The sequence below is a fragment of the Ursus arctos genome, unplaced genomic scaffold (assembly GCF_023065955.2).
Source record: "Ursus arctos isolate Adak ecotype North America unplaced genomic scaffold, UrsArc2.0 scaffold_7, whole genome shotgun sequence".
Classification (NCBI taxonomy): domain Eukaryota; kingdom Metazoa; phylum Chordata; class Mammalia; order Carnivora; family Ursidae; genus Ursus; species Ursus arctos.
In genome coordinates, this window is record NW_026623089.1 from 49,567,331 (window position 1) to 49,593,392 (window position 26,062).

Sequence of the window (26,062 nt, forward strand, 5' to 3'; positions counted from 1 at the left end):
TTTTTTTTTTTTTTTTTCAAGATTTATTTGAGAGAGAGTGTGTGTATTTATTTGAGAGAGAAAAAGTGTGTGCGTGTGAGCCGGGGGGGGGGGGGTGGGGGGCAACTGAGGGAAAGAGAGAATCCCAAGCAGACTCCCTGCTAAGGGTGGAGCCCGATGCCAGGCTCCATCTCACCACCCTGAAATCATGACCTGAGTTGAAATCAAGAGTCGGAAGCTTAACCAACTGAGCCACCTAGGTGTCCCCTTTCTGACCATTCTAAGGACCACTGTCCTTTCCTGTGAATTCTCCTAACATGTGGCCTATCTCACACAGCTTCAGGCTAAAGGACTTTATGGCTTGTATTTTTCACCAGTGTTTTTAGTGGTTACTTTATCTCCTCAACTAGATTAGAAACACCTTAAGGTTTCAAATAGCTGCTCACGGGGTGAATAAATAAATGGACAACTTTCTACTATTACACAGTGTGGCCCTTATTGGGCAGAATCTTTTTACTGCTACCCAGTATGTCTCTGGTACCAAGGCTGCCTCCAAACTTTTCTCCCATGCTCCTTTCCTCTCAAGCCTATGCCTCCATTTTATTGTCTCTTGGGCTGGCCCACAAATTGAAATAGAACATGATGCTTAATTTTACATCAACCAGTTAAGCTGCTTTAAACACTTCAATATTCCCCAAATGTAGTTAAATATATGAACTTGCACTTAGAGTTGTCAACAACGCATTGACAACTCGTTTTATAGCTGCATGTTAATCTACAATCTGTTTAATGCAATCCAATACATTATTCGGGATAGCGATATATAAATTTAAGTCTTAGAGCATGAAATATCATTTAGGATTAAGGCTCTAATCTCTTAACAGAGGAGATATTCACTCACAAAGGCAAGCAGCAAAGAAGGGTCCTTGCATATAAAAGGCATCATCATTGTTTCCTACGCTACAGGGAATGCCCCTTGTGGAGGGCAGGGTAAAAAGGGAGATAAAAGTAACCTTCCTGGGGCGCCTGGGTGGCACAGCGGTTAAGCGTCTGCCTTCGGCTCAGGGCGTGATCCCGGCATTATGGGATCAAGCCCCACATCAGGCTCTTCTGCTATGAGCCTGCTTCTTCCTCTCCCACTCCCCCTGCTTGTGTTCCCTCTCTCACTGGCTGTCTCTATCTCCGTCGAATAAATAAATAAAATATTTAAAAAAAAAAAAAAAGTAACCTTCCTTCCTGCCCCAAAGCAAAGACTCTCTCACTAAACCAGCCTCACAAAATAGTTAAAAATTCACTGACCCAAAGCACTGCTGTTGACTACCTCTTCTTCCTCCCCAAAGTCCTCAGGTAAGAGAATAGTAGCAATGGCAGTGGAGACTACCTCATAGAACGCAAACATATGAAGTAGGTACCCTTAATATTTCCACAGTGTCATTGAAGAAACTGAGGCAGAGCCAGGAAGGGACACTGCTGAGCCAAGCAGCCTGGCGGCAGAATCTGGTTTCTTCACCACTCTTTACTCTGCTAATCACCCCACACAAAAGATTAGTCATCAGGCTAACTTCCAAGCCCAAGACCGGAGACCACTACAAGTTCCTTGGGACAAAATAACTGTTCATTAAAGAAAACAACAAAAACTAAAAATAAAAAAGATAGTCACTGTCCTCAAAACGTTCACAGAAGAAATGAGGCCAATACTCAAAAAGAGATCAACAGAAGGCCATTAAAATGCTGAAAGAGGAATTACCGGAGAGGTCCCAGGAGGAGAGCTGTTGACTCTGAGGAGGCCAGGGTACAGACACACTAAGGGATGAGGGCAGGCGAAGGGGCCCCGGCTTCTCACTACATGTGGTCCAAGCACCCCCATTCAAGCCCCACAGAAAGAGCTAGCCTAAGAGTCAGCTACAAAATGTCACTTATCCACATGGGAAACACCGCACCGACAAATGAAGATGCCCCACGGCACATCGTTTTCAGGCAGGCACCCAACCACAGCCTGCTCCCTACATGCGGCACACAGACACTTCCTCTGAAAGCCTGTGTTGGTCACTCCGACAGGATGCATCTTTCCTCAGAGCCCAGCCCTGGCAGGAGCTCTGGTCCACTGTGACTAAATCCAATATACGGATACCATCTCGGATGGTCCGTGCCCGACCTGCCTGAAAACCCACAGACACACCCCGACTCCACCATGGCTGGAAGCCCTCGGGGACCTCAGAGACACGAACAGATGGCCTGCACACAGTCAAATGAGCAGTGGGCTGGCCTAGCAAGGTACCCGCCAAGCGAACCAACAATCCCACTGGGGTGGTCAGCCTCCGTGAACTGCCTCCATCACGACCTTTATGAACTTTGGGCTTCCCTGTTTGGAAGTGATATGTACTTCGGAAACGTCAAAATGCTTAGAAAAGTTTGGCGATAAAATGAATAGGCTGTTGGCTCTCCATACTGATATACCTGATTTCAGACTGTCAAAGTGCTTTTAGTTGTAATAGGAAATGTACAAAGTTAGCTTTGCTGGTTCTGACAACCACAAAAAAAAAAGATTTATCAGTTACATGTACCCGTTGAAGTGCCAAGGTTTCAAAGTTAAAATTGGTTCTAGCCAACTTCTAATATTAAAGTTTTTGGAATAACAAAAACATATAACTTTTCAGAGGGTTCTCATTGCCTTTGTGAGGAAAAGTTTTTGAAATCCAGTGCACTTGCCAGAAATGTTTGTTATTTTTATGCAATGATTTGAAAGAAGTCCCTGAAAACTAGAGCGAAGTTAATTTTACTGTTTAGTTTCTAAAACAGGAAAAGTGTCACATGACTTAAAATACTGTCATTGTGACTTTAAATCCCTGAGCTACAAGGATTTCCTTTCATTTCCCTCTCCTGTCTTCTCAAATACATGCTATTTCATTCTGGTTTTAATTGCTTCAAATATATGAAAGTCCCACTATTTTTTCTGAAAGCTCTCACACAGCCACTGTCAGGTAACTCACTTTGTCAAACTTTCCCTTAAGCTGCATTACTCTTTGGAGACACCGGTGTTCACATCTGTGCGCTGCACAAGGCGTGGCTTTATCTCCTGTGCTCAACTTACTCCAAGACAAGTAGTTACTAGCACATCTTCATGCCAGTAAATCTTTCAATGAAAGAATAAAGAGAAAGAAAGGAAGGGGAGGGGAGCGAAAAGGACAAAAGCCAAACAATGAAAGAGTCCAGGTATTAAGGAAAATGCAGATGATTCAGAATTTCCCAATTATAGAGCTGAAAGCTAAATCTGGTCACTTCTGCCTTCCCATTTGTCTTGAAGTTCCCTGAGTAAAACTCTACTTAGCAAATTTTAACATACTCCCAGATGAGAACTGCTGGCAGTTCCAGTTCAACTTCCATGAACTGAGTAGAATGATTAGCATTCTACTAGCACTCAGGTCCCTCCAGGACAACCCCATAAAGATGTGGTATCCCCACTGTAAAATAAGGCTCCTAGAGGTTGAAAATCTGACTATGGTCATACAGCTAGTAAGTGATAGAGCCAAGAATGGAACCCTTCTGCCACCTCTTGCTGAAACAATCTAATCCCAAATTACGACTGCCACTTAGCTAAGAGGGCAATCTTTCAGCCCAAGATCTGCTTCCCAGCTTCACCTTATCTGTGTCCCTTTGCCAAAGGAGGAGGACACATTCAGACAATGCCTTATCACAAACGGCAATCATGACTGCTGGTGGGACTTGTGGCCTTAGGAAGCAAAGGTCCCTCTGGAAGCCAGCCTGGGGACTTTCCTAAGCAAATCCTGGACAACTATAAACTGCTTAGCAGACACAGAGAAGGCTCCGTCAGAGAGCTGGGGACAAGAGGGTATATTCAGCAGATACCAAAAATTCGGAAAGGAATGCTAATGGCATTTTTTACAACGGTGTTTACATTTTAAGCCTGAGGTTCTGTGAGGCGGATGCACAAACACAGGATACCGGGCTCAAGTTGCAAGGAGTACGTTCTCACACACAAGCATAAAATACTTGGAGTTAGGAACTAAAACTAAAAAAAAAAAAAAAAACTAGGCTTTAAAAGATTAGCAATGAGTCTGCAGTAAGATGAAATTAGGTCTCAATGGGCCGGTAGTAAAGTGTATGTGCCCGTGCAGGTCTGTAGCTCTCCCTCTGCTAGCACATGCGAGGGGAACCCATGGAGGCTCTACGAATGCCCCCACAGTCCTATTTTTATCATTACATTTTCTTGTACACGACTGGGTATTTACACTGTCACCTTACAGTTCTCCCATACTCTCCACTTTTTCTTCAGCAAAGGGGCAAATTTAATTAATTTTAATTTAGATTTAATTGAGATTCCTCTTCTGTAAGACCTGACGAGAACTCTAGCTAGACAAGAGGGAGACAGGAACTGCAAAATTCAACTTTTCCCTCAAGAAAGCAGACTCTCACCCATCACCCTCAAGTGACAATTAGCAGTTTCTGCAGCACATTACATGAGCAGAACTAATAAGGCAAAGGAATCGAGGGCAGGCTTTTCCCTTCACGATCCTGTCTGAAGCTTAAAAGAAAGTCTGAAAACTAATGAATTCTGAATTCATGTCAGTTCAGTAGAGAGCAAAGTCTTTTATCTTCACCTGGAATAGGAATGAAAGAAGAAAAGCCCAACGGTTCAGCCATTTCCCCTAAAACATGCTCTGCTTCAGTCCTGTTCTTGGCTAAGAGAGTCTGGAGTCCATTGAAGCCGGAACAGGTATTAGAAATTGCCTAATGTGACCCACCTTGTTTTAAAAAGGAGCAAATGTGAGCTCAGAGAAGTGAAGCACCCTGCCCAGAGTCACAAAGCCAGTCTTCAGATCCAACATTCCTGGTCTTGAGACACCACTATGCTAGCAGAAGAGTCTTTACTCCAAATGTTAAGAATTTTTCCTCCAAGTGTTTATGAAATCCCAAATCAACATATGAAATACGTGTAAACTAAAGAGAGGCATTAATGGGCTTAGAAAGAAGTGATCAAAGGGGACCCCACTTCCACAGAATACCTCCTGAACAAATACAACGAACACATTTACACACCTATACACAAATACATGCCCCTACAACGCATGCCTGTAAGACCCAGATGCAGCATCTCCCACGGATTCCCTAAAAGGAAGTCACCAGAATAGTCTGCAAAAGAGCTGACTGCACATTCTATGAGAAAGAAAGTCCTAGGCCCAAAGATTAAAACAAAGTATAAGCAGCTCAAAATGCAAGAGGAAAGGCTTAATGCTTCACAGAACTACTCACAGACAAGTTTAAAGAAGCAGGTTATCAGACAAAATAGTTCTGCGGGGCACTGTGATGTAGTAAGGAAAACAGCTAGTTCCTAACTAAGTTTATCTGCTCTGACAGCTTCTGTCTTGGCCTGGCAGAGGTTGAGTGTCTACACAATGAACATAAAGATAACCTACGATGGCTACACATCCCCATCCATTTGCCAAAGGTCACTAAGGATTGAGCATTTTGCTTCAGTGCCTCCACTAATCCAAAGACATGCCAATCTGCTTACTGTTATACAACATCAGGAGGTTCGGATTTTACTTATCGAGGGATGTCGGACTCGCTTTGTCAGAACTTGGTGACTATTAGCACAAGGCTGAGTGACCATGGCTGCAATGAATTTTAAAAAACTACTTGGTTTTAGGATGCCCAGGAAAGAGGATGTGACTAAACAAGATGGCGGGAACTACTGTTGGACAACATTCCACTCTGAGAACATAAAAGCTGAACAGTGGAGCATTGAGAAATTAAATTCATGGCCTGGAAAACAAGCCAAGATTAAAAAATGTCATGTTGCTACAGTAGGTGCTCTTGAGAGTGGGGGAAAGATGTCAGAAACTGGATTGATTGCATTTTCATAGCAATGTTGTGTGATGGAGGTGGGGAAGGGTCAAGTGTATCAATACCCTTTAGTGCTTTGGGGGCACATACCATATCTTTCATCAAAACCCTATAGAATGTAAAAATCTGCCATCATTCAGCTCAAAATTTTCAGTGACCAGGGCCAACCAAAGGCCCTTCCCACAAGAGGCTAAGTAAGATTAGCTGGGTCCAATGCCTTCACTTGGGGCCACCAGGAGGTGCTGTTAGCAGCAACAGGGCTCTCAACTGGTGGACAACTTGGAAGGACAAAGGTTACTATGTTCCCTCCTCTGCTGCGGCTTTAAAATCTCCTTCTAACCCTGTCTAAACCAACATCCTTCCCAGTCCTCACAGATCCTGACGGGAGTTCATATTTTTCCTTGAATGTCCAAAAAGCAGGCATACATGAAATGACCTTGCTGTGAGAGGCCCCAAGACTCCTGTAGACAAACTTCTAACTCATCCTAATAAGACTGAAATTGGGAGAAAATCCTGAGTGGAAGAATACCCAAGGGCTCATAACAGTCTACATAGTCTTTAGGGGTTAACACTAACCTCACTCATGATCCCTTAGGACAACATTTTCTACCCACACCCGAGCTGGAAGGCAGATTTGTTCATGAGCCCAGGTTTAGGAGTTTGCTTGTGCTTACAGGTATGTCCTATCTTTCGCCATAGAGCAACATTTGGGTCAGTGGCACATTCAGCACAGAAACTCCACTGTGAAAATATCCACATGGCAAGGGAGAGGGAAGACATGGGGATTTCTAGGGATGAGGGGGGATTATGTCAAGAGAGAAAAAGATGGAGAAGATAAGGCAGAAAATAGCGAAGAGAACTTTTAGGGCTGAGTGGCTACTTTTTTCTCTTTTCACAACAGCGTAAAAAAGATACAAAGAAGCTGCCGTGTCCTGAGGAGAGAGAGCTGCCCTTTGATGCTGGGACAACCATCTATAATGCTGATTAGAGTTCTCTCTGGCCCAGTCTGCCCACCATGGGGGCTCATCCTCTGACCGCATTCTCACCTCTGGGGTGACCTCTTGTTTAGTCATAGGACTGTAGGAAGAAGGTTCATCTGAGGGTCAGAAAGATGGCAGCCCTCACACCCACAGGAAACCTAAGCCTTTCAGCCAGCAAAGGACCCTCCTTCCCTTTCTTTTAAGTTGTTGAAAGAGAAATCCAAATCTGTTTTGTCTTTTGTCTTCAAAAGTGCCAATACCTTTCTTGCTCTTCAGATGGGAGACAGAGAGGGACTCTGACCTGTTCCCAAAGTCACAGTCAAGATTAGAATGCAGGCCCCAACTCCCAATCCAGGGGGCTAAACTGTTCCACTCTGCTGTCACCCAGTCTCACGATGAAGGTGAGGGGAAGTCAATAACTTTACGGGGGGAACATAAAAAAAGACAGTTGGATTAGACAGGACAAAAGCCTGCTTTCCAAAGAAACCAACTATCATTCTACAGTCCAGTTCACTAGAAGGTCTGCAGCTTTCGACCACCCAGAACTTCTATTCTTCATCTGTAAAATGGGGACGTGTCCAGCTCCCAAATGAGACACAGCGTCAGGGAGTACCAACCCTAACACATGATCAGCACTGAATGAATCTTAGTTACCTGCTCCTTTCCTAGAGCAAATACTTTCTAACACACACACACACACACACACACACACACACACACACACACACACACATGAAACCGCCTTGTTTCTTAACTGTCAGATTTGCTGTGAGGTAATTGGCAGCTCCCTTTGATTTCAGGATTGTTCTGGATGTTTTGCATGAGGAGGCTCCAGAGTCTTCTTTGGGCTTGATGGCCAGATAATGAGACTTATCTTTCCGCTCACACCCCCACGTAGACCAGGACAGAGATCCACGTGGTCACATGTTTACATATGTGGAGCAGAAAATCTCAATGCAAATAATAAACTTCCTGTAAGAGCCCCCTGTCCAGTCTCTACTTAGACCAAGTACAACACAGACTGGACTATTTTTCCTGAGGCTTCTTTTCTTTGAATCTCAGGCAAATAACTGCTCCACCTACCAGCCTGAGTTATAGGGAAACGCACAGCACCCTGGCAAGCGGCAACACAGTAAAGCAGGAAGTGTCAAGTGTCAGGGACTTGAAGAGAACCCTGATTAAAACCCCAGCTCTGCCCCTTACTGTGATGGAGGGGCAAGTTCTCAAACGCTTGGCCTCCTGTCCCTCATCCATTCAATGAAGAGAACACCTGCCTAACAGGGTGGTTGTGAAGACTGAGTTAATATACATCCTGATGTAACAGTTACATGAAAAACAAAGTATCACGGTCAACATCAGCAGGCTCCTTGCTAAAGCCCAAAACCACAGCAGCTGGGCCACCCAGAGGGAAGTCGAGCTCCCTTTCTAAGAAGTCTAACATTTGGATAGACACCCTATCTTCAGACAAACAAAACCTCTGAGCCCAGGACTTATCTTCATTTTCCTGGCTCTCATGGCTTGGTGGGGAGAGAGATGAATGGCAGCAGAAAGGGGTGGGGTTGGGGGGGGGGGGTCAGAGAAACAGATCAATAGAAACTTAGACTGGATACCTTGGTCCCTCTTCAAGTCGGATTCCCACTTGCTGTGAGGCCCAGCTACGTCTTTGATCTTGGGTTCCACGAGATAATTCAGTATCTTTATAAACCCTCCACTTGTGCTCTGCTACTTTAAATTGGTTACTGGTTATATGCAATCAAGAGTCTAGTCCAAGACACAAATCCAGAACCCAAGCCTATATAGCATCACAAAATATTCTTGTCTCCACCTCATTTTACCTGCCTGCTTTCTGTGTCAAGTCAGCAAACACCAGTGGGCTGGCTGTGAACCATCAGACTTAGTCAATTCTTTCTTCAAGAGCATGCCTCTCCTCCTCCTGCCACTTCCCAGTCATTTCAGCCTCTTTTTCCTACAAGTCTTACCCTCCCTCCCTCTCTCCCCCCCCCCCCCACACACACCACTTCTGTCTTGCCTAATTATGCAAAGAGCCAACAACAACTTGCTGGCATTAGAAGCACGAATTGGCACGTCCCTTGTACCCAGTCCCCGGCCTGTGTGAGCCCTCATGGTCTCCTTCACAGAGCTGGAAACCACCCATAACTGCCTCATCACAGCCAAAGACTTTAGCAACAATAGAGCATTTAAGCCTTTAGGGTCTTTAAAAAAATAATTGAACACGGCTGCAAGCATTCCAGCTCAAAGTTGCACTTGGTGTGGCCTGCCCCGGGACACGTTTCTATGACTTGTTGCAGCTCGTGAAGTTGGGTGAGAAGAAGAGACAAGAGATGTGTCGGAAAAGCCTGGCAACAAGGACTGGGGAGATTCTGGGGGAAAGAGGCGTTGGGCAAACGTCATCTCCCTAATCTGCATGATGACTGCCGGCCAAGTTTGCTCTCAGAGCTGTGAGAAGGACCAATTAATTTATCAATCTGCACCTCTTTCTGCCATAACATATTTCTCTCTTGCCAACAAAAAATGTGTCCATTATCAGGCAGGTCCCTGTCCTCCTAAGCAGCCCATGTGGCTGTATAATTACACTTCTTTCCTTGACAACTTGCATGATTGTTTTCCTAACAGTATATTACTTCGTTAGTACTTTCCAATATACGTTATTTTTAAACTGTCACTTTTGCCCAACTCATCCCAATTCACACTCGTCTGTTTATCATAACAATCATTAATAACTGTCAGTCCACGCCATCATTGTAACGAACTCACTCCCTCATTAGCATGTTCTAGCATTTGTTCCGTAGAGGGGGCTGATTATTTTTTACAACAGGCCAAGCCAATTACTTTAGTGAAATGGAATCACATTAATCAAAACTTAACAAGGTGGCAAATTTAAAGATATCAGATTGCAAAAGACAGCATAACTAATATGTCAGTGTCAGGGGTAGCGTGTAGGTATGCACCAGCTGTACTAAATATATCTCTTCACAGAGGCCACATGAATTTTGACGTTTCATACGATCTGACAACTACCAAAGTGGTATTATAGGAGGCGAGAGCCCGGCGCTGCACGGCTCACGATGACTTTTGTAGATTCTGGCAAGGGCAGTGTGAGCAGGGAGGGAGGCAGAAGAGGGGCGAGGAAAATGGTGGCCATGCCTATCCAGGCTGGCAGACGGCAGTGGATCATGTCTCTCTGTGCCAAGGCATTTTCTTTTACACTTTAAACGATGATAGTCATCCATCACCGTCTGACAACTGCATCGAAACCAGCTGCAAAACATGCAAAGCCCAGCAGTCTAAAATATGCTGACACAACCAAGAGAAAAACAGATAAAAAAAAAATACGTATATATATTTATGTATATATTCCATAGGAAAAGGAAGTGGAGGAGGGGGAGGAGAAGAAGAAGGAATGGGGGTGGGGTGACTGCCAAGCCTTCAAGAGCAAAGTAAAGAAAACACCAGGGCGGCAAAGGAAGGGGAAGAAAAATAAAAGGGGGAGCCAAAGAAAAGAATGAAAAGAAGACAAAGAGCGAGACAAAGAAAAAGGGGCAAGTGATGAATGAGAAAGCGGGGAGGCAGGGAAGAAAGAAGAGAGAATGAACACAAGTCCCCGTCAGTAGCTCTCGGGGAAGAAGGCAATGTGAAGGTGGAGGCGCTCTTACAGGGAATGGATTCTGCCCCAGCAAGAGTTCCCAGCCCAGGCTCAGCAGTTTCACCATCCAGGGCCTCCGCCTGTCTTGCTTAGCCCCTGACGCTGGCCGCGGTGCAAGGCTCTCGGGCCTGCTCCCACCCCCTCCGTCAAGCTCTGCTCCAGTACCCCCCAGCCCGTGGGCTCCTAGGCACCCAGGGGATCAAGACTAACTGTTCAGTAAGGCGCATGCGGGCACCTCCACCAGCAGGCTGCTCCCAGCTCCTCAGGCGTGCCCCTCACCACCACCCACCCTCCTGTCCATGCTCTTCCACCACTCAGAGGATCGTTCCAATCTCTACCGTGACATTTACTGGCTGGGTGACCTTGAGTTATTTGACCTCTGTAAGCTCCCATTTCCTCATCTGTAACAATGGAGATGATATTACAGCTCATGATTTATCTTTTACAGTCAAATAAAAAACACATAAAAAGCACCTAGAAAGATGTTTGACACATGAGTGGGCCCCATTGTTAAGAGTGGTCCTGGGGGTAGAGACTATGTTTATCCACCTTTACAGTTGGTATCAAGTAAGCAAGCCCTGAAATTCTGCGGAAATGAGCTGGAGTAGCACCCTTCCTTGTAGTCCTCATTTATGGGATTACCTCCTTATCCTAGGATCTCTCCTGCCATTTATTTAATAAATTAGGAAATTGGTTGGCCACATGCAGAAGACAGAAGATGGGCAATAAGACCTTTTTGTGGGCCTTTCAAGGGTAAGCTAGATTGGAAAGACACCATGGTCCAGTATGAAACATATGGATGCTTCCTTGCCTGGCCCCACAACCCAGCTGGCCTAAGCACCTTGCTGTTATTATATGTAATGAAACCTATTTATTTACTCACTTACTCTGCAGAAGCCCAGAACCAGGTACACCGGGCTGGCAAAGGCCCTGTTGTATAATGTGATTAGATTCAGTTATATCACACAGTTCATGAAATTGTGCTATGATTCATTTTTACAACTTAAATAGCTATTTGGTTGGGTTGCCAGGTTGAACGTGATGAATGTGTATGATAAAACAGAACAAAGAGAGGGGCCAGTGTCTGTAAACCGAAACATTAGTCAGTGAATTAACCCTTTCCCTCCTTAATTGTGGTGCCTTCCTGGGGGCAGCTGCCCCACAGTCACCCTTCTTCAGATGTCATGTCTAGTGTCAGACCTATACCAATGCCAGAGGTGATAATTTAATCTCCCAGTAAGGAAAAAGCTTTCTCCAGAAGTGCACCATCCACTCCATCCCAATCCCTGTGTCAGCATAAAAGGATAAGCCACAAGCGTTCATGGGTCCTACTTCAAAACCCAATCATCTCCCAGATCCCCAACTTACACTCCAGTCCTAAAGCCTACATGTCAAACATTTAACTCATGCCCAAGTCAACATTCACGGCAATTCTGGTGAGACAGGAGCATGCCAACTAAATACCCACAAGTCACGAGAAAAACAAAGCTGGACTAAAAAAGAATCATTGTAGCATAAAATTTAGTTGAAATAGGAGGGAAAAAAACAGAACCTGCACCCCTCATATCAGTGTCCCTCACGTTGCCTAACAGATTATTTTAGATTGTACAAGGACACCTATCTAAAGTTATCCTAAAGTAGACTCTCAGAGCCAATCATCATTTTGTAAATTATCATTTTTTAAAGGCAACTGGATTTTTGTTTTAACGAAGCACAGAATTTCAATATTGCAAGACGTCTCCCCAATTAATTCTCACCCTGACCCGTTGTTAGTCATTCTCAGAAAAGAAACTTGAGTGTGGCAGATGTTCCAAAGATGGCTACAACATCTCTCCCACCCAATATGCTCTTCTAGAATGTGACCTTGCTATTTCCTTATCACATGGTAAACTAATCCCTCTTGCCTTGGATCTGGGCAGGCTCATGTTGCTTTCACAGATAGAGTACATGGAACACTGTGGGACACAGCTTCCACCTCAGCACTGGAACACTGATGCTTGCAGCCCGGAGCTGCCATGTAAAAAATCAACAAATAATACCCCCTGAAGCGGCCACACCACAAGGAAGCCAAGCCACACGAAGAGGCCATGTACAGGGCTCCATTCAGCAGTTCCAGTCGCCAAGTCATCCCAGACCAGATGCCAGACATGTGTCTGAATGAGCTTTCAGACGGATGACTCCAGCCCTAGCACCAACTCACTCCCAACTTTTGACTCTTTCCAATGGAAGCTCCAATCTTGTGGATCAAAGACAACCCATTTCACCCTGACCTGTTTCAATTCTTAATGCATGGAGTCCATGAACACATAATAAAATGGTTATTTCAAGTCTCTAGGTTCTGAGGTAACACAGTGACAGCTAACAGGAAGACTTGGGAAACCAGGGAAGCAAAGGCCAAGTCAAAACCAAATCCAGGTCTGCTGATTCTAGTTTAGTGCCATGTCTCCTTTACCACTGTTCCCCTGTGACATTTGCATGATACAGGTATACCTATGTCACACACATTGATTTACTCTAACAGTAAATAAGGTAGGAGCTGAGAAACAGTTGGCCATAATCTCATCAGATGCCTAGGGAGGAACACAGAGGTTCCACTGTCCTTGAAACTAGTCAAATCTCTCAAAAGACCAGACAACAGAAAACCTACATCCACCAGGAAGAGCAAAAACTTGGTATCTGGGCATCCAAATAGAAAATATATATATATATACACACACATACACACCACCCAGCAGTCACTGACATTCAGTGGCCCAATGATTTGTTCCCAAGTATAAAATTCCCTGAAAAGCAATCACTAGCCCAAATGGAGGCCTTTATATCACATCTCCCACACAGTCCATTTTGCTCCAAGCTTGGAGAGTATCAAACATCCCCCAACCTGGTCTTCTGGCCATTTGGATCGGTGATTCAAGTCAGGATACTCAGGGTGGCTCTGGCAGGGAAAAGTCTAGGCTCAGCAGATTTAGGATTTGAGACTAAGATTCAAACAGATGGAGACAGCTATATGACATCTGAGTCCTATTCTTCTTTGCACATATTTCCATGTGACCCTCCATGTGGTGGCACACTTTCATGTTTACCAGCCTCTTCTCTTCCCCTTAATGAATCTGTTAAGAATGCCAGGTTTCTTTACCACCTTCTTATTCAAGTGAACCTAATGTAATGGTCTTTCAAGAAGAGAGAGACTTGGATCAGCTCCTCCTGGGTGGATGAAGGACAAGCTTGGCTCATCAGGAAATACGAATATGATCTACTTTCTCCCCAAATTTGCCACAACTTTTTTCTGGGTCCAAAATGAAACCTCATGGTCTGACAAGAGATAGTTATCTTTTTTGAAGATTTATTTAACTCTTACAAAGGCACAGAAATTAAATCACAACCTAGCCATTTAATGAACTGTCTATTGAAAATAAAAACCAAAATTTTAAACTGCAAAATTAACTTTAAAATAAACTTTCAGGGGCGCCTGGGTGGTGCAGTCATTAAGCGTCTGCCTTCAGCTCAGGGCGTGATCCCGGCGTTATGGGATCGAGCCCCACATCAGGCTCCTCCGCTAGGAGCCTGCTTCTTCCTCTCCCACTCCCCTGCTGTGTTCCCTCTCTCGCTGGCTGTCTCTCTCTGTCAAATAAATAAATAAAAATCTAAATAAATAAATAAATAAATAAATAAATAAATAAATAAATAAAATAAACTTTCAAAACTTTAAAACAAACTTTAACAATACATGTACATGTATGTGACATATTTGCATATGCACATATCAATACATCATTTGCATGTTCAAAATCAAGACCATCTTGGACCATCTGAGATGTAAAACTTACCATACAGAATGTCATCTTCTGTGGGACACCTTCCCCAGGATATCAGAAAAAGACTGATGGATTCTCCATCATCTAACCCAAAATATAGAACTTCATGTTCTTCTTTCTTTAACCTCCCAACGGTACACTGACTCTTTCTCCTTCCTTAGACAATTCACCTCCTTTTCTTGAGCTCAAGTTTTTCATTTGTAACACACTCAGAGAGAGAAGGAAACTTGTCCAAGTTCACAATGCTTAGCAGGAACTTTGACCCAGGTCTCTCTCCACAGATTGTTCTTTTCACTTCTACTTCCTCATTTAACTGAATGCTTGTGTTCCGCTGCCCCGTGTCTTCCCCATTCCCACCTTAGAACGGCTGCGGCACCGTAGAGCCCAAGTGATGCTAAGCCTGGCAGAAGAACGGGCTGCCTCTGCCCATCAGTGCAAATGGCCTGGGCCCCAAAGTGAGACTCTCACTCAGACTCTCAAATACCAAACTGGCAAGGGAAGAAGACAAAAATACCCCCAAAAGATTTCAAACAAAACAACAAAACTTCCCTTTAAACTCAACACAGAAAGTCACTTGAGGACAGAGTGTGTAGGTCCCTAACATTCTCACCTTGCACCAGACATTCCCCAGCCTGACCACTGCGCTAACAGAGAAGCTGCAGATGTGCGAGGGGCCTCTAATTTATTTCCCTCCCTGATTTATTTTCCCCCTGCACATCACTTTGGTATGACAACAATGCATAATTCGATTACACGTGATATATAAAATCATTGCAGCTGTTCAGAAATATTCACAACAAGAGCATTTCAGATCCACACTCAGACACAGATACATACACACACACACACACACACACACACACACACAGACTTTGTAAATATCTTGTTAAAATCACACAGGGAGAGGAGAAAACAAAAAGCTCTTCTTCCTGATTAGGTATTTCCAGCATTTCTTGCCCCCATGCTTTGTCCGTAAGTACAGAATTAAAAGCACCTCCTTAAAAAAAAATTCAGAGGTGGTCTAATGGGGGGGGACATGCTTTTGGGGTGAAATGATGGCAATGCAACAGGAAAATGAGAGTGTGTATCATTTAATTTTACTTTAAGAGGCTGCTGTGAAACCGGGTGCATTTAATTCCCTTTTAAACGCCACGTAAAAGTTTCTCTCCCGCCTGCTCACTCTGTGGACTACATACCGTGCCTAAGATTAATCCCTCAGGAGTTTTTTATTTCCTATTCTGCCTATCTTTCATCTTCACCCCAGACTAAGCAGATGGATGTGAATTCAAAGTTTTCTGATCTTTAGCACAAGTTATGGAGGGTTATCTTTGGCTGTATATCTTTCCGCTGGCAGTGCTCCCTTGGTGATGAAGGATTAACCACCCCAGCTGTCTCTTCCCAGAATGATGCAGTGCCGTGCTCCTCAACACGACAGCATCACTTAATCTTAATGTCCGCTCTCCGAGCGCAGCCGCGCAGGACAAAGCCAATCAACATCAGATGCCACCAAGATGGACCTACTGCTTGGCCCTGGAGTCTCTCACCCTCTCACTCCTATTAATCAACATCATCCAACCCAATCCCAGAGTTCACTTCTCTCAAACCACAGTTAAACTAAGCTGGGGTCCATGTTAACCATCTGAAGCACGTGGCGGGAGGAGGGGTGGTGGGCGACAATCCATCGCGTCAGGAGCACAGCACGCGAAGCCGCATGGCTGACCGAGAAGTCCTCTGTCCGCCCACCTTCTCCCCCAGGTCAGCATCCATTCTGGAGCGCTCAACCTCTCTTCACATGCTGAAATTCACCCGTATGATGTAATAGAGACTACCTTGAATGAAACCTACCTGTCTTCCAGAGACCCCAAAAGATCTGAAGAGAGACATGCGCCCATTCACAACTGAATTCCATCAGCTCCTTTGCTCCCCCATCCCCGCCCTTCCCAGAAGCTTACACATGTAAAACGGGGCCTAACACTTCACTTATTTTTGCACAAAAGCACTTAGTCTCACAACAGATGGCACAAATGGAAAGTCTGACCCGACCAAAACTAAATGCCCTGCTTGTGTGACTGATACATCCATGAATACATTCAATCCTAATAAGTGTTCTATCTTCCTCCCTCCTTTTTTAAGTTTATGTATCACAGGTGGGGAAAGCAAAATGGTACTCTTGGTTTTTTTTTTTTCCTAGCTCCAAGCAATTATAGTAATGTACCTCCCTTTTCTTTCTTAAGGAAGGGAACAAAAAAAGTCAGCCCAGATCTCAAAGGCAAACGTAATAAAACAGTAAATTATTGCTAGAGTTTACTAAACAAATGCAACCTAGTTAAATTTGGAAAAATCTTCACTTTTGCTTACATTTGCAATTTTACTGCTGAACTACTGGTATTTCTTACTTATGCAACATTAAAATGTATAAGAAATCCTCTTGTGTGCTATATCCAGCATCTACTCTTGATTTATAATACCCAATTTAGGGGGGAAAAAACACAACTAAACCTGATTTAAATCACAGATTACTCTGTAAAACACAAGCAAGGAACTATTCCAAATCCTAAATGTAATTTAAACATATTTATATTTTACAGTGATATATTTTCCCCATTCCTTGTCTTACAACTGTAAACTTTCTATAATTATATAAGCAATTTCCCTAAGGTCACAACATTGATCATAGTTATAAATTGCTAAAGTACAACACACAGTGAACAGTAAAATATATGCTGGACATCACAAACAGTTTCATCAAATCAGGAATGGGGTGGGGGAAGAAGAGGGAGAAAAGAACAGAGATAGAGAAAGGGGAAAAAGTAAACAAATTTTCGGAGAAGTCATTATACACTGTCACATCCCTTCCTCAAAGCCATTTGGGACACAGGGTTTACAAATTGTCCTGAGAAGAGCTTGGTTTAATTTTTGATATTCTTAACCCTTTGCCATTTGAGAAGGTCAACTATAGAAGCCGCTCAGTTAAAGCACAAGTAAAAACCAGGAAGGGTTCTGCCATGAACAGTTCTCAAACTGTATTCCTAGGAACCCTGGGATTCCATGGGGGTATTCTCTGGATAAAGCAGGGGAGAATCAGGCTTCTCCTTCATTCTTTAACCAGAACAACTTCTCCATGATCGGTTACATCTCTTTGGGCTCACTGGAAGAAATCTCACTTGGAAAAACAGTTTTAAACATTGTAAAAAGAAAGCAATTTGGAAGCTACCACTCCCGATGCTGTCATAGTGAAGGATGAGATCCAAAAGAAGCTATTTGAGGGTCTCCAGTTGCCAGTGTGTCTGGTGTTTTAGGGTAACTTTTCTCTTAATGAAAAAGGATGCGGGTGCTCTCTGCACAGGATGCAAATGGGGTTGCTGTCAGTCGCCTCCAGCGCCCAGGGTTCCCGCCAGCCGGGCTGACAGGCTGGTCACCCCTGATGGTTAACAATGCCACACTCCACTCTGGGCAGCTGCCTATTAGGAAGACAGCTGAGACCCAGAGGGGAGGGAGAAATCAGTGTGTGACAGGCACTGCCTTGCTCAATGTAAAACAAACTTAAAAAGACCTGTGTTCTCCGAAAGCTTAGGAATGCAGCAGTTCCATTTTTTCCTTCAAAACATTTTCCAAGCAAGGCTAAGCATCTCTGTAGCTCAGGACCCTGCTTCAGCTCTCTGCGCAAACTACAGAGCTGTTAGTACAGGTCACACATGCTTTCCAGGACAATGGCCTTTGAGAGGGACCTCCTGAAGCAAACACTGTTCCCCATATTCCTTTCATTCTGTACCCCTTCTCTGCACTCGTTTCTGCTGCTTCTTCCTCTCCTCCTCTCTCCCTGTCTCCATTTTTCTACTTATTTCCTATCAATGGCTCCCACATAAACGGTATCTGCCTTCCTACAACATGACAGCTTTCCCCAACCAGATGGAATATGCATGATATTTAACGGCGCAGGCATGGAACAGTCAGAACAGAAGCTGGCTACAAAGAGTGAACAGCTGCACGCAAAGGTGGGCTGAGTCAATGTAAGTCTCGGCCCCCAACATCAGAACACAGAGAAAACTGTGCAGCTCACCAGTTAACTGTGCCAGCTTCACAGAGTTCAAATCTCCCCTCTACCAGCTTCCTCCTGTACAGTTTTACAGATTTAACTCAGAACCTGTCTCCTCTGTAAAATGGGCATAATAGTTCCTACCGATGAGCAGTAAATGAGTCAATGCAAGTAAAACTAAAATGTAGCATCAGCACTCAGTAGACGTGAGATAGTTATTTCTTCCCCGTGCTGTTCTTAGATTGTTGGCTATCTCCTGTTGTCGTTTAGATTGCCTGAATGTTTTATGGGTTCCCAATAAACAAGTGAAACAACAGAAAAGCCTTGCAGATTCTGGTCTTCCAAGACGGGGAGCTCTCCAGACCCTGGGCGGACTGTGGGGCAAGGGGGGGAGGGTTAAGTCTTGGAGCTACTGCAGATAATAAAGGTTGTGCTGCGGGGTTATCACCCAGAGACCCACGAGGGCTGACGGCTCTTCCTGGATTATTTATCACTTTAACAGCTTTAAAAAAAAAAAAAAAAGGTATCAATTTTTTTTTTTTAGATTTTTATTTATTTATATGACAGAGAGACAGCCAGCGAGAGAGGGAACACAAGCAGGGGGAGTGGAAGAGGAAGAAGCAGGCTCCCAGCGGAGGAGCCTGATGTGGGGCTCGGTCCCAGAATGCTGGGATCACGCCCTGAGCCGAAGGCAGACGCTCAACGACTGTGCCACCCAGGCGCCCCAAAAAGCTATCAATTTTAAAAATTATACACATCATTTTTATCAGAGCAAAGCTTAATACAATCGATGAAAAAAAACGAACACACCTGTAATCCTGTTGCCCACACGACGCTAATACAGCTAGTATTTCACTAAGAGCTTACTGTATGCCAGCATCGTGTGAAGTTTTTTTCTATTACCTATTTAATTCTTACAACTCTTTGATGTAGGTCATGAGTCTTAAGAGTAGCTAGGTCATTTGCTCAAGGTAACAGGATTACACTGTTTCTAAGTGACAGCGCCAGGATTTGAACCCAAGTCTGAATCCAAAGCTTGTATGCTCAACTCCACATAAGATTCCCTTCAGGAATCCTAAGCCTAGAAATAGGTAGACAGGTAGGCAGTTAGGTAGATGGGCAGACCCAAGGAACTCTCACTGAATTAAGTTTTACAAAGGATTAATCAATAGAAATACTTATATTTAAAATGTATTTGGCTCAGGTACAAAATCTTCAGTCCTATGAGCCTTAAATTTCTCTATTAAGATAGTTTCGGTATGGGGAAGTTTTACCAATCTCACACACAAGGACTTTCCACATGGCCTCTCAAAAATGAGTAAACACAGTGCAACACACCCACTACCACAACCCATGGGTTTCCCAGAAAGTAACAGAGCAATGCAGACCAAACATTAAAGAGAAATAGTGAGGGGGGGGGGGGGGAACAAAAACATGAACTTGACAATACACAGGGGCAGGAGAGTCTGCACAAATATTTTAATCAGAAAAAGCAGCTTGGGGCAACCTATTAAATGTCAAGAAGGGCCAACTCTTTTAATCCTTCAAATCAAATGCCTCTTGTTTCAACAATTCCTCTAACTGCAGAACCAGAAATGTTCCACTTGGGACCCATTCTTCACCTCTTTCCTTGTGGGTGCTGGTGGGGGCCTTCATTATGGACAAAAAGTAGGTTGACTGGGCACTTTTTTTTTTTTTTTAAGCCCAGAACCTTGAAATCTGTTCCTACAGGGAGAGCGGATACTCTCAAATCCCCCAGAAAAATGAACTGAAAGACTTTGAAAACAGAAACCATCCAGCAATTGACAGACTCAAAAGACATTAAATAGAGAGGAAGTGGGGGAACAAGGCCATAATCCAAGGTGAGAGGCCAGACCTGATCCTCGGGGACTTGGGCACAGTACCCCAGGACTCCAGTCTACCCTGGCCTGAGTCTGGCTCCTAAGACAGTTAAATAATCGTAACTGCTGGAAAAGAGCTCCTGAAAGAGAATGGAGATCCAGCCTGTCATTTATCAACTACTGAGTTTGTTAACCCAAAACACAAAGGGTCATCAGAGCCTGTATTCCCAGGTCCCCATTTCCTAGGAAACACCCCGGGGTAGCCCCAATTCCTCAGACACCCATAACAAAGCACACCTACGACTTCTCTCGTTTCTCTAAAAAAGGGTGGCAAGGGGTCTTAGCAACTCTTTGGAGACGGGTTTTCAGTTTGATAAATTTAAACTATTTGGGACCATCACCATTTTTGTCCTTAGTCTTCATCTTTTACCCTCTTCAGTAAGGTTTTATAGTTTTCACAAAAGTCCTGCATTATTTCTTGCTAAATTAATCTGTACACCTTGTTTCAGTTATTAATTCTAAATGAGATCCCTTCTTCCTCCCATTGTGCTATATGGATTTTTCTATCTATTTTGATGACTTTCTATAACTCTCATTAATTTAGTAGTTTTCAGTTGATTGTTGACTTTTCCAGCTTCACAATCACTTCCCTCAAAAACGGTATTTTTATCTCCTCCTTTTCGTTATAACAACTATTTCTATTTATTATCTTCCTGCATTAACTAAGGCAAAGACTGCAAACTCAAGAGCCCTCAGGGCCGGGCAGGTGAGATAACTGAGTGACCTGAGCCCGGGGAGGCCCTTGTGACCTAGACAATGAGCCCATGTGTCTAAAGGCAGGACTTGCCACTCTGCTCCAGCCCCATGTTACCTTCAGGAGCACAGGCCTCATCTTGCCAGATTCCTCAAGAAAAGCCCAAGATAAGGATTTTTCTGGTGAAGCCTCCAGTTTCTTTAAAGGTTCACAATTTTTAAAAATCTTTAAACATAGGCCAGGCCAGAACAGAGTGCCTGATGGTCAGATTCAGCCCCAGAGTGACCAAAACCTCTAGGTGAGATCCTCCAGGATTGAAGAAAATTATGAATTTAAATCGTAATAGAAATGGACATTCTTTATATCAGCCCTGACTTTCTCTAATATTGCACCCCTGAAGGATGTTTGCTTTTGACTTGAGGTAAAGAGTTTCCATCATGTTAAGTCTCTATATAATGCTAGTTTATCAGCATAAGCTAAAAATAGTTTATCAGAAATGAATTTTGAATTCTATTAAGATGATCTGGTTTTCTCCTTTGACCCTAATGTGATTATTTATATCATTAAATTTCCTAAGATTGGGAAAGGAAAAAAAAAAAAAGAAGAATGCTTAAAATATACTGTGGGAGAATCCACTATATGTGCTGTCAAAGAAAAAATGTAAACAGAGCTTTCTTAATTCTTTTTAACCCCTTGATTTTACTGTATTGGCTCAACCCTTAGTTGTGACTTGCTTTCTCACCCATATTCCAGCAACTTAAGCTAGTCTGTCAAAATCCTAGTCATAAAACTGCCACTGACATCATCTGTTTCAAAAAATTATTCACAACTGGATCCATCATCAGCTCAGTCTACACAACCAGTTTCAAATTCCAAAGCAATTCCACACCACAGTCTACATCTGTATTCCCAAATCCACTTTGATACAGTTTCCCAAGTCCACTTTGATACAGTTCAGTCTTTGGAAAGATGTTAGAATGACAAATTTTCTAGAAACAGGTTTTGCTGGGGGCGGGAGGTGAGGGGAGGCAGCTTTAAATAAAAAAGATGTAACAGGCTTAAGACAGAAAAGACATTCAGTGCATGAATGTAAAAGCATCACTAAACTTGGCTTACAAAATTGTTAATTATGTATTTGACAGTGAAATATCGCAAACAGCTGGGGCTAAAGGATACAAACTCACACCGGGAGTGGGTAGGAGTGGGAAATACATTCAGACTGGCAAACGCCATCGAAGAGGGTGTTTCAGCTCAACCTCTTCTACTGTCACAACTTTTACACCTATGTAACTTTTACACCTGCCTCCACCAAAATTCACAAGCCAACCTCCCAACTCCTATTTCTAAGGCTTCTACGTGCAGCCCCAGCTCTCCATTACAAATTCTCCTCCCCCATTGAGAAAGTCGGGCCATATGGTTTACAACCATCAGAGAGAACGAACCAGGCCAGAATCTAAAAGAATGTGCAAACCGAGGCTGTAAAAAGAAAAGCCATTCCTTTGAGAAATTTGGTCTTATTTTTTTTTTCAAAATATGTAAATAGTCACAATGCCTTGGGAGACTGCTCCAGAGAACTCCCAGCGCCTGACATCCCATCTCCCCTCAAACACGTGCTCAAGTGCTCACCACATCTTCTGCCAGGAATCCACTCTCCCGGGACTCCTCCCCCAACCCACAGGGAGGAGCCAAGTTCAGAAATACGCACAAGGAGTTGTTCTGAAAATTCTCACCAGCAGAGTCCATGACAAGACAAAGTCCAAACCTGACATCTTGAGCGGGGCGGGGGAGGGGGGAGGATTGGAATGACTGCCTGATCCTCTGACACTAGGAGGAAAAATTCTCAGGAAAAAAACAAAAAATCCCACTCTTTAGGGACCCCTTCAGCAGTCCTATGCTGTAAAAGACACAGGCTCCCCCTATACCGGATACAAAGACAACTTGGTTCCTGCCCCACAAGACATACCCGCTGGCAAAAAAAGAAAATCTTTCTTTAAATTCCCAGCACATTTTAACATTTGAGTGGGAGTTTGAAGGGTTGCAAGCTTAGAAAGTATAACATTTCTAGAACTATTTTAATATCCTAATAAATCTAACAGTGTATTAGTAAAGCCTTACCTAATAATTCGATATTGGCTAGCTAAGATGGTAAATTTCAAAGTCCAAAGTTAGAGCCTTCTAGGGAAAAAAAGGGAGGGTGAGTATCACAACAGTCTCTTCTTTTTAGATGGGATGATGGAACATCCTTACTTGCCTGCCTCCAAGTATTTTTATAAAATGCTGAGAACAACCAGATTGTAATTAAGCTTCTCTGAAAAGGACTGACTACCAGCAGACAGCCCAATTCCTGCCTGTAATAATCTCCCCCAAAAATTTCCACATCTTGGACAAAGATTTAAGAGGTTGATATTCCCTGACTATAGATCATATTGTCTCAAAGTGTGAGAGGCACCAGAAGAACTCACCTTTCAGGGGAAGGTACCAAGCTCACTCTTCTCTAGGATACTGACCACCTTCCACTAGAATGTAGAAGGGCAGAAGTGTTAAGGTTGCTGATGGGCAACAAAGGTCTTGGAATATTAAGAGCCAATAAAATAAAGAGAAGGGTCTACACAAGGACAGAACACATTATGGCATTCAACAATGATTACAAAACCAACCAAACAAAATCGTCATCCCAAGCAGCCTAAGAGCAGATTCCAGAATAAGGGGAACCAGTGTAGGGTGGGTCAGTGGAAACAGCCCTACCCTCCAGAAGACCATGGCACAACCACATCAATGCCAGTCGTAGGAGATCACTCTATTTTGCAAAATATAAAACTGTTTCATTGCAAATCTATGGAAACAATGTCACAGGGGCCAAGGGCTGTCACTTTGAGTCAAAGAAGGCCCATTTCAGTGTGGCGCTGATGGCCAGCGATGTCAAGGCAAATTACACCCCCACTTGCTGAGAGAGAAATCAAAGTCAGGAGAGAAATGTTCAGCTGGAGACACACCCACAGGAGTTCGGAAAGCCAGCACTCCTTCCAAGCCATGCTAATCTATCACAGGCTCAAACAAAGGATGTGTTTGTTCCCATCAAGAAATGGAAAGGACTGGTGATGGGACAGTCTGAAGGGAGTGTTAGCGAGCTCTTTGGAGGCCAAGACTTCACTCCTGCTCTCATGTAGGGGGGTGGGAAGGAGGGGGAGCCACACGGCTCACTGCCTAGTGAAACCTGAATATAAAAAGGGGAGTAATGAGCAGAAACAGAAAGGGATGGATGCCCAAAGAAAGAACTGGAGTCCTTACTCCAGATTGTACTGGGGTTCCAGGAGCTGCTTGAGTGAACTGGTAGGAGGTACAGACAGGATGCACGACTTGGATTAAGAGGTTATGAGATCTTCGGCATGTCACAAAATCCCTGGGCCACAGTTCAGTTATCACCAATGAGAAGATTCTGCAGTTACCTGGTGTCATGGCTAGCAATTTCTTCTCTAAGAAGGGGTCAGAAGGAAGATCAAAAGGTAAAATCAAGTTCAGACCCAGTTCTGAAGAGAAGAAAGGAAGAGATATTATGCAGATTTCAAATAAGTAAAAATCCCTTATACATTCATAGATATGAACCAAACATGAAGGACTGGGAGGGAAACAGACTCCATATACACAAATTGTGTGGATATCCATCTAGTCAAACCTAGGGATAAACTTCTAATGGGGGAAAAGAGCAAGTTCCTCAGGCTTCTTGACGTAGACCTAATAGTTATTTAAATTCTTGACTCCAAGAACAGAGGCTGTTCAAGTCTTTATTCAGCCTGGGACAGACGAAGAACAGTAAGTGTATGCCCATAATTTAAGAGGAAAAGGAAAAGACAGGCTACCAATCATTAAGTGTCTTCTGGGTGCTAAGTACTGCTATATGTGTGTGTGTTTATGAAGCCTAACATCGCCTAGCACGGAGCCTACTTAAAAAAAAAAAAAAAAAAAAAAGGTTTGAAAAGAAAAGTGAGATTATAAAATTTTCCGAACACACTCATCAACATTCATGACTACTGGATGTGACAGAGATTAAGCCACTGAGAGCCACTCGGAAGATTTCTTCTTGGGACTCTAGCATCTCTTCTGGAAATTCAGCATTACCAGGCCCTGGGGATCTCAGTCTGGGGAAATGCCTAGCCATTGCAAGATAACTATTCATGTTGTCCTTGCTTTCCAGAAACCCAATGATAGAGAAGACCTCTTAGTTTCTGCATCTCTCCCAAAAACCAGAGAAGTGAGACTGGCTCCTAAAACTATGATAGTCCTTGAAAGAGTAGGGAGGGCAAAGGATTCCCCCCACCACCACCACCAATCCCACCATTCCCATATATACAAGCCCATGTGCAATGCCATAGAACCGGCAGGTTCCACCTTAATAATGAGCCAGAGAATGGCCAGCCCAGTGAGGAGGAAGTGCGGCAGGAAGGGCCACGGGTCTGCCAACCCCACAAAAAGGGATCATCCTGGGCTCAGTCCTTCCATCAGGCAACTTTTAACTTGGAACATTAAAATGAAAAAGTGCCTTTGTTTAAAACCCTCCTGAAGTTTCTGATCACGATGATTTATGTAAATAAAATGTTAAATTAAAATGTAGGTGTTAATAAAATTACATATATGATGGAATGGCTGTTCTTTTTAAAACTGATCTGCAATAAATTTTCTAAATTCTGATTGCAGGTGATTCAGGCCTTGAAAGCTTTGCCAACAATAGCCAGCAGAGGTCTATTACTGAAGTGGTATTAATATAGCTATCATCACCAATTCAAAGCAGATAATAAAGGACTGACACATTTATTATCATTATTAATTAACAGTTTTCTGAGATGGAATTAAATCAATATGCTGCTCTGATATCATTTTAACTAGTTATGCAAATCAAACATTTAGAGCCCATGAACAGATATAAATGCCATTCAAAATTCACTTCACACTTATTACTGTAATATCAGAACTTTCAGGCTTTGCTAGTAAAAAAAAAAAAAGACTTAATGCTCATTTAATTACACTCAGACATAAAGCTTATGGAATGAAAGTTGAAATAGCTGATTAGTTAGGAAGTCGTAGTAAGGCTATAACACTCGGGATAGACAATGAGATAATAATGTGAAAACGT

At 43.4% G+C, this 26,062-nt stretch overlaps 1 protein-coding gene and 1 long non-coding RNA gene across 5 annotated transcripts in view; both read right to left on the reverse strand.

Annotated features, from left to right (window-relative positions):
• The window catches only part of LRMDA (leucine rich melanocyte differentiation associated), a 1,028,511-nt gene that overhangs the window by 819,594 nt on the left and 182,855 nt on the right, over positions 1-26,062 (reverse strand). The window lies entirely within an intron of this gene.
• Positions 1-26,062, reverse strand: part of LOC130542987 (uncharacterized) — a 58,201-nt gene continuing 32,139 nt past the window's right edge. The window contains exon 2 of the long non-coding RNA XR_008957945.1: positions 1-26,062. This exon is cut by the window's right edge and continues 20,440 nt beyond it. This is a non-coding gene — a long non-coding RNA (uncharacterized LOC130542987).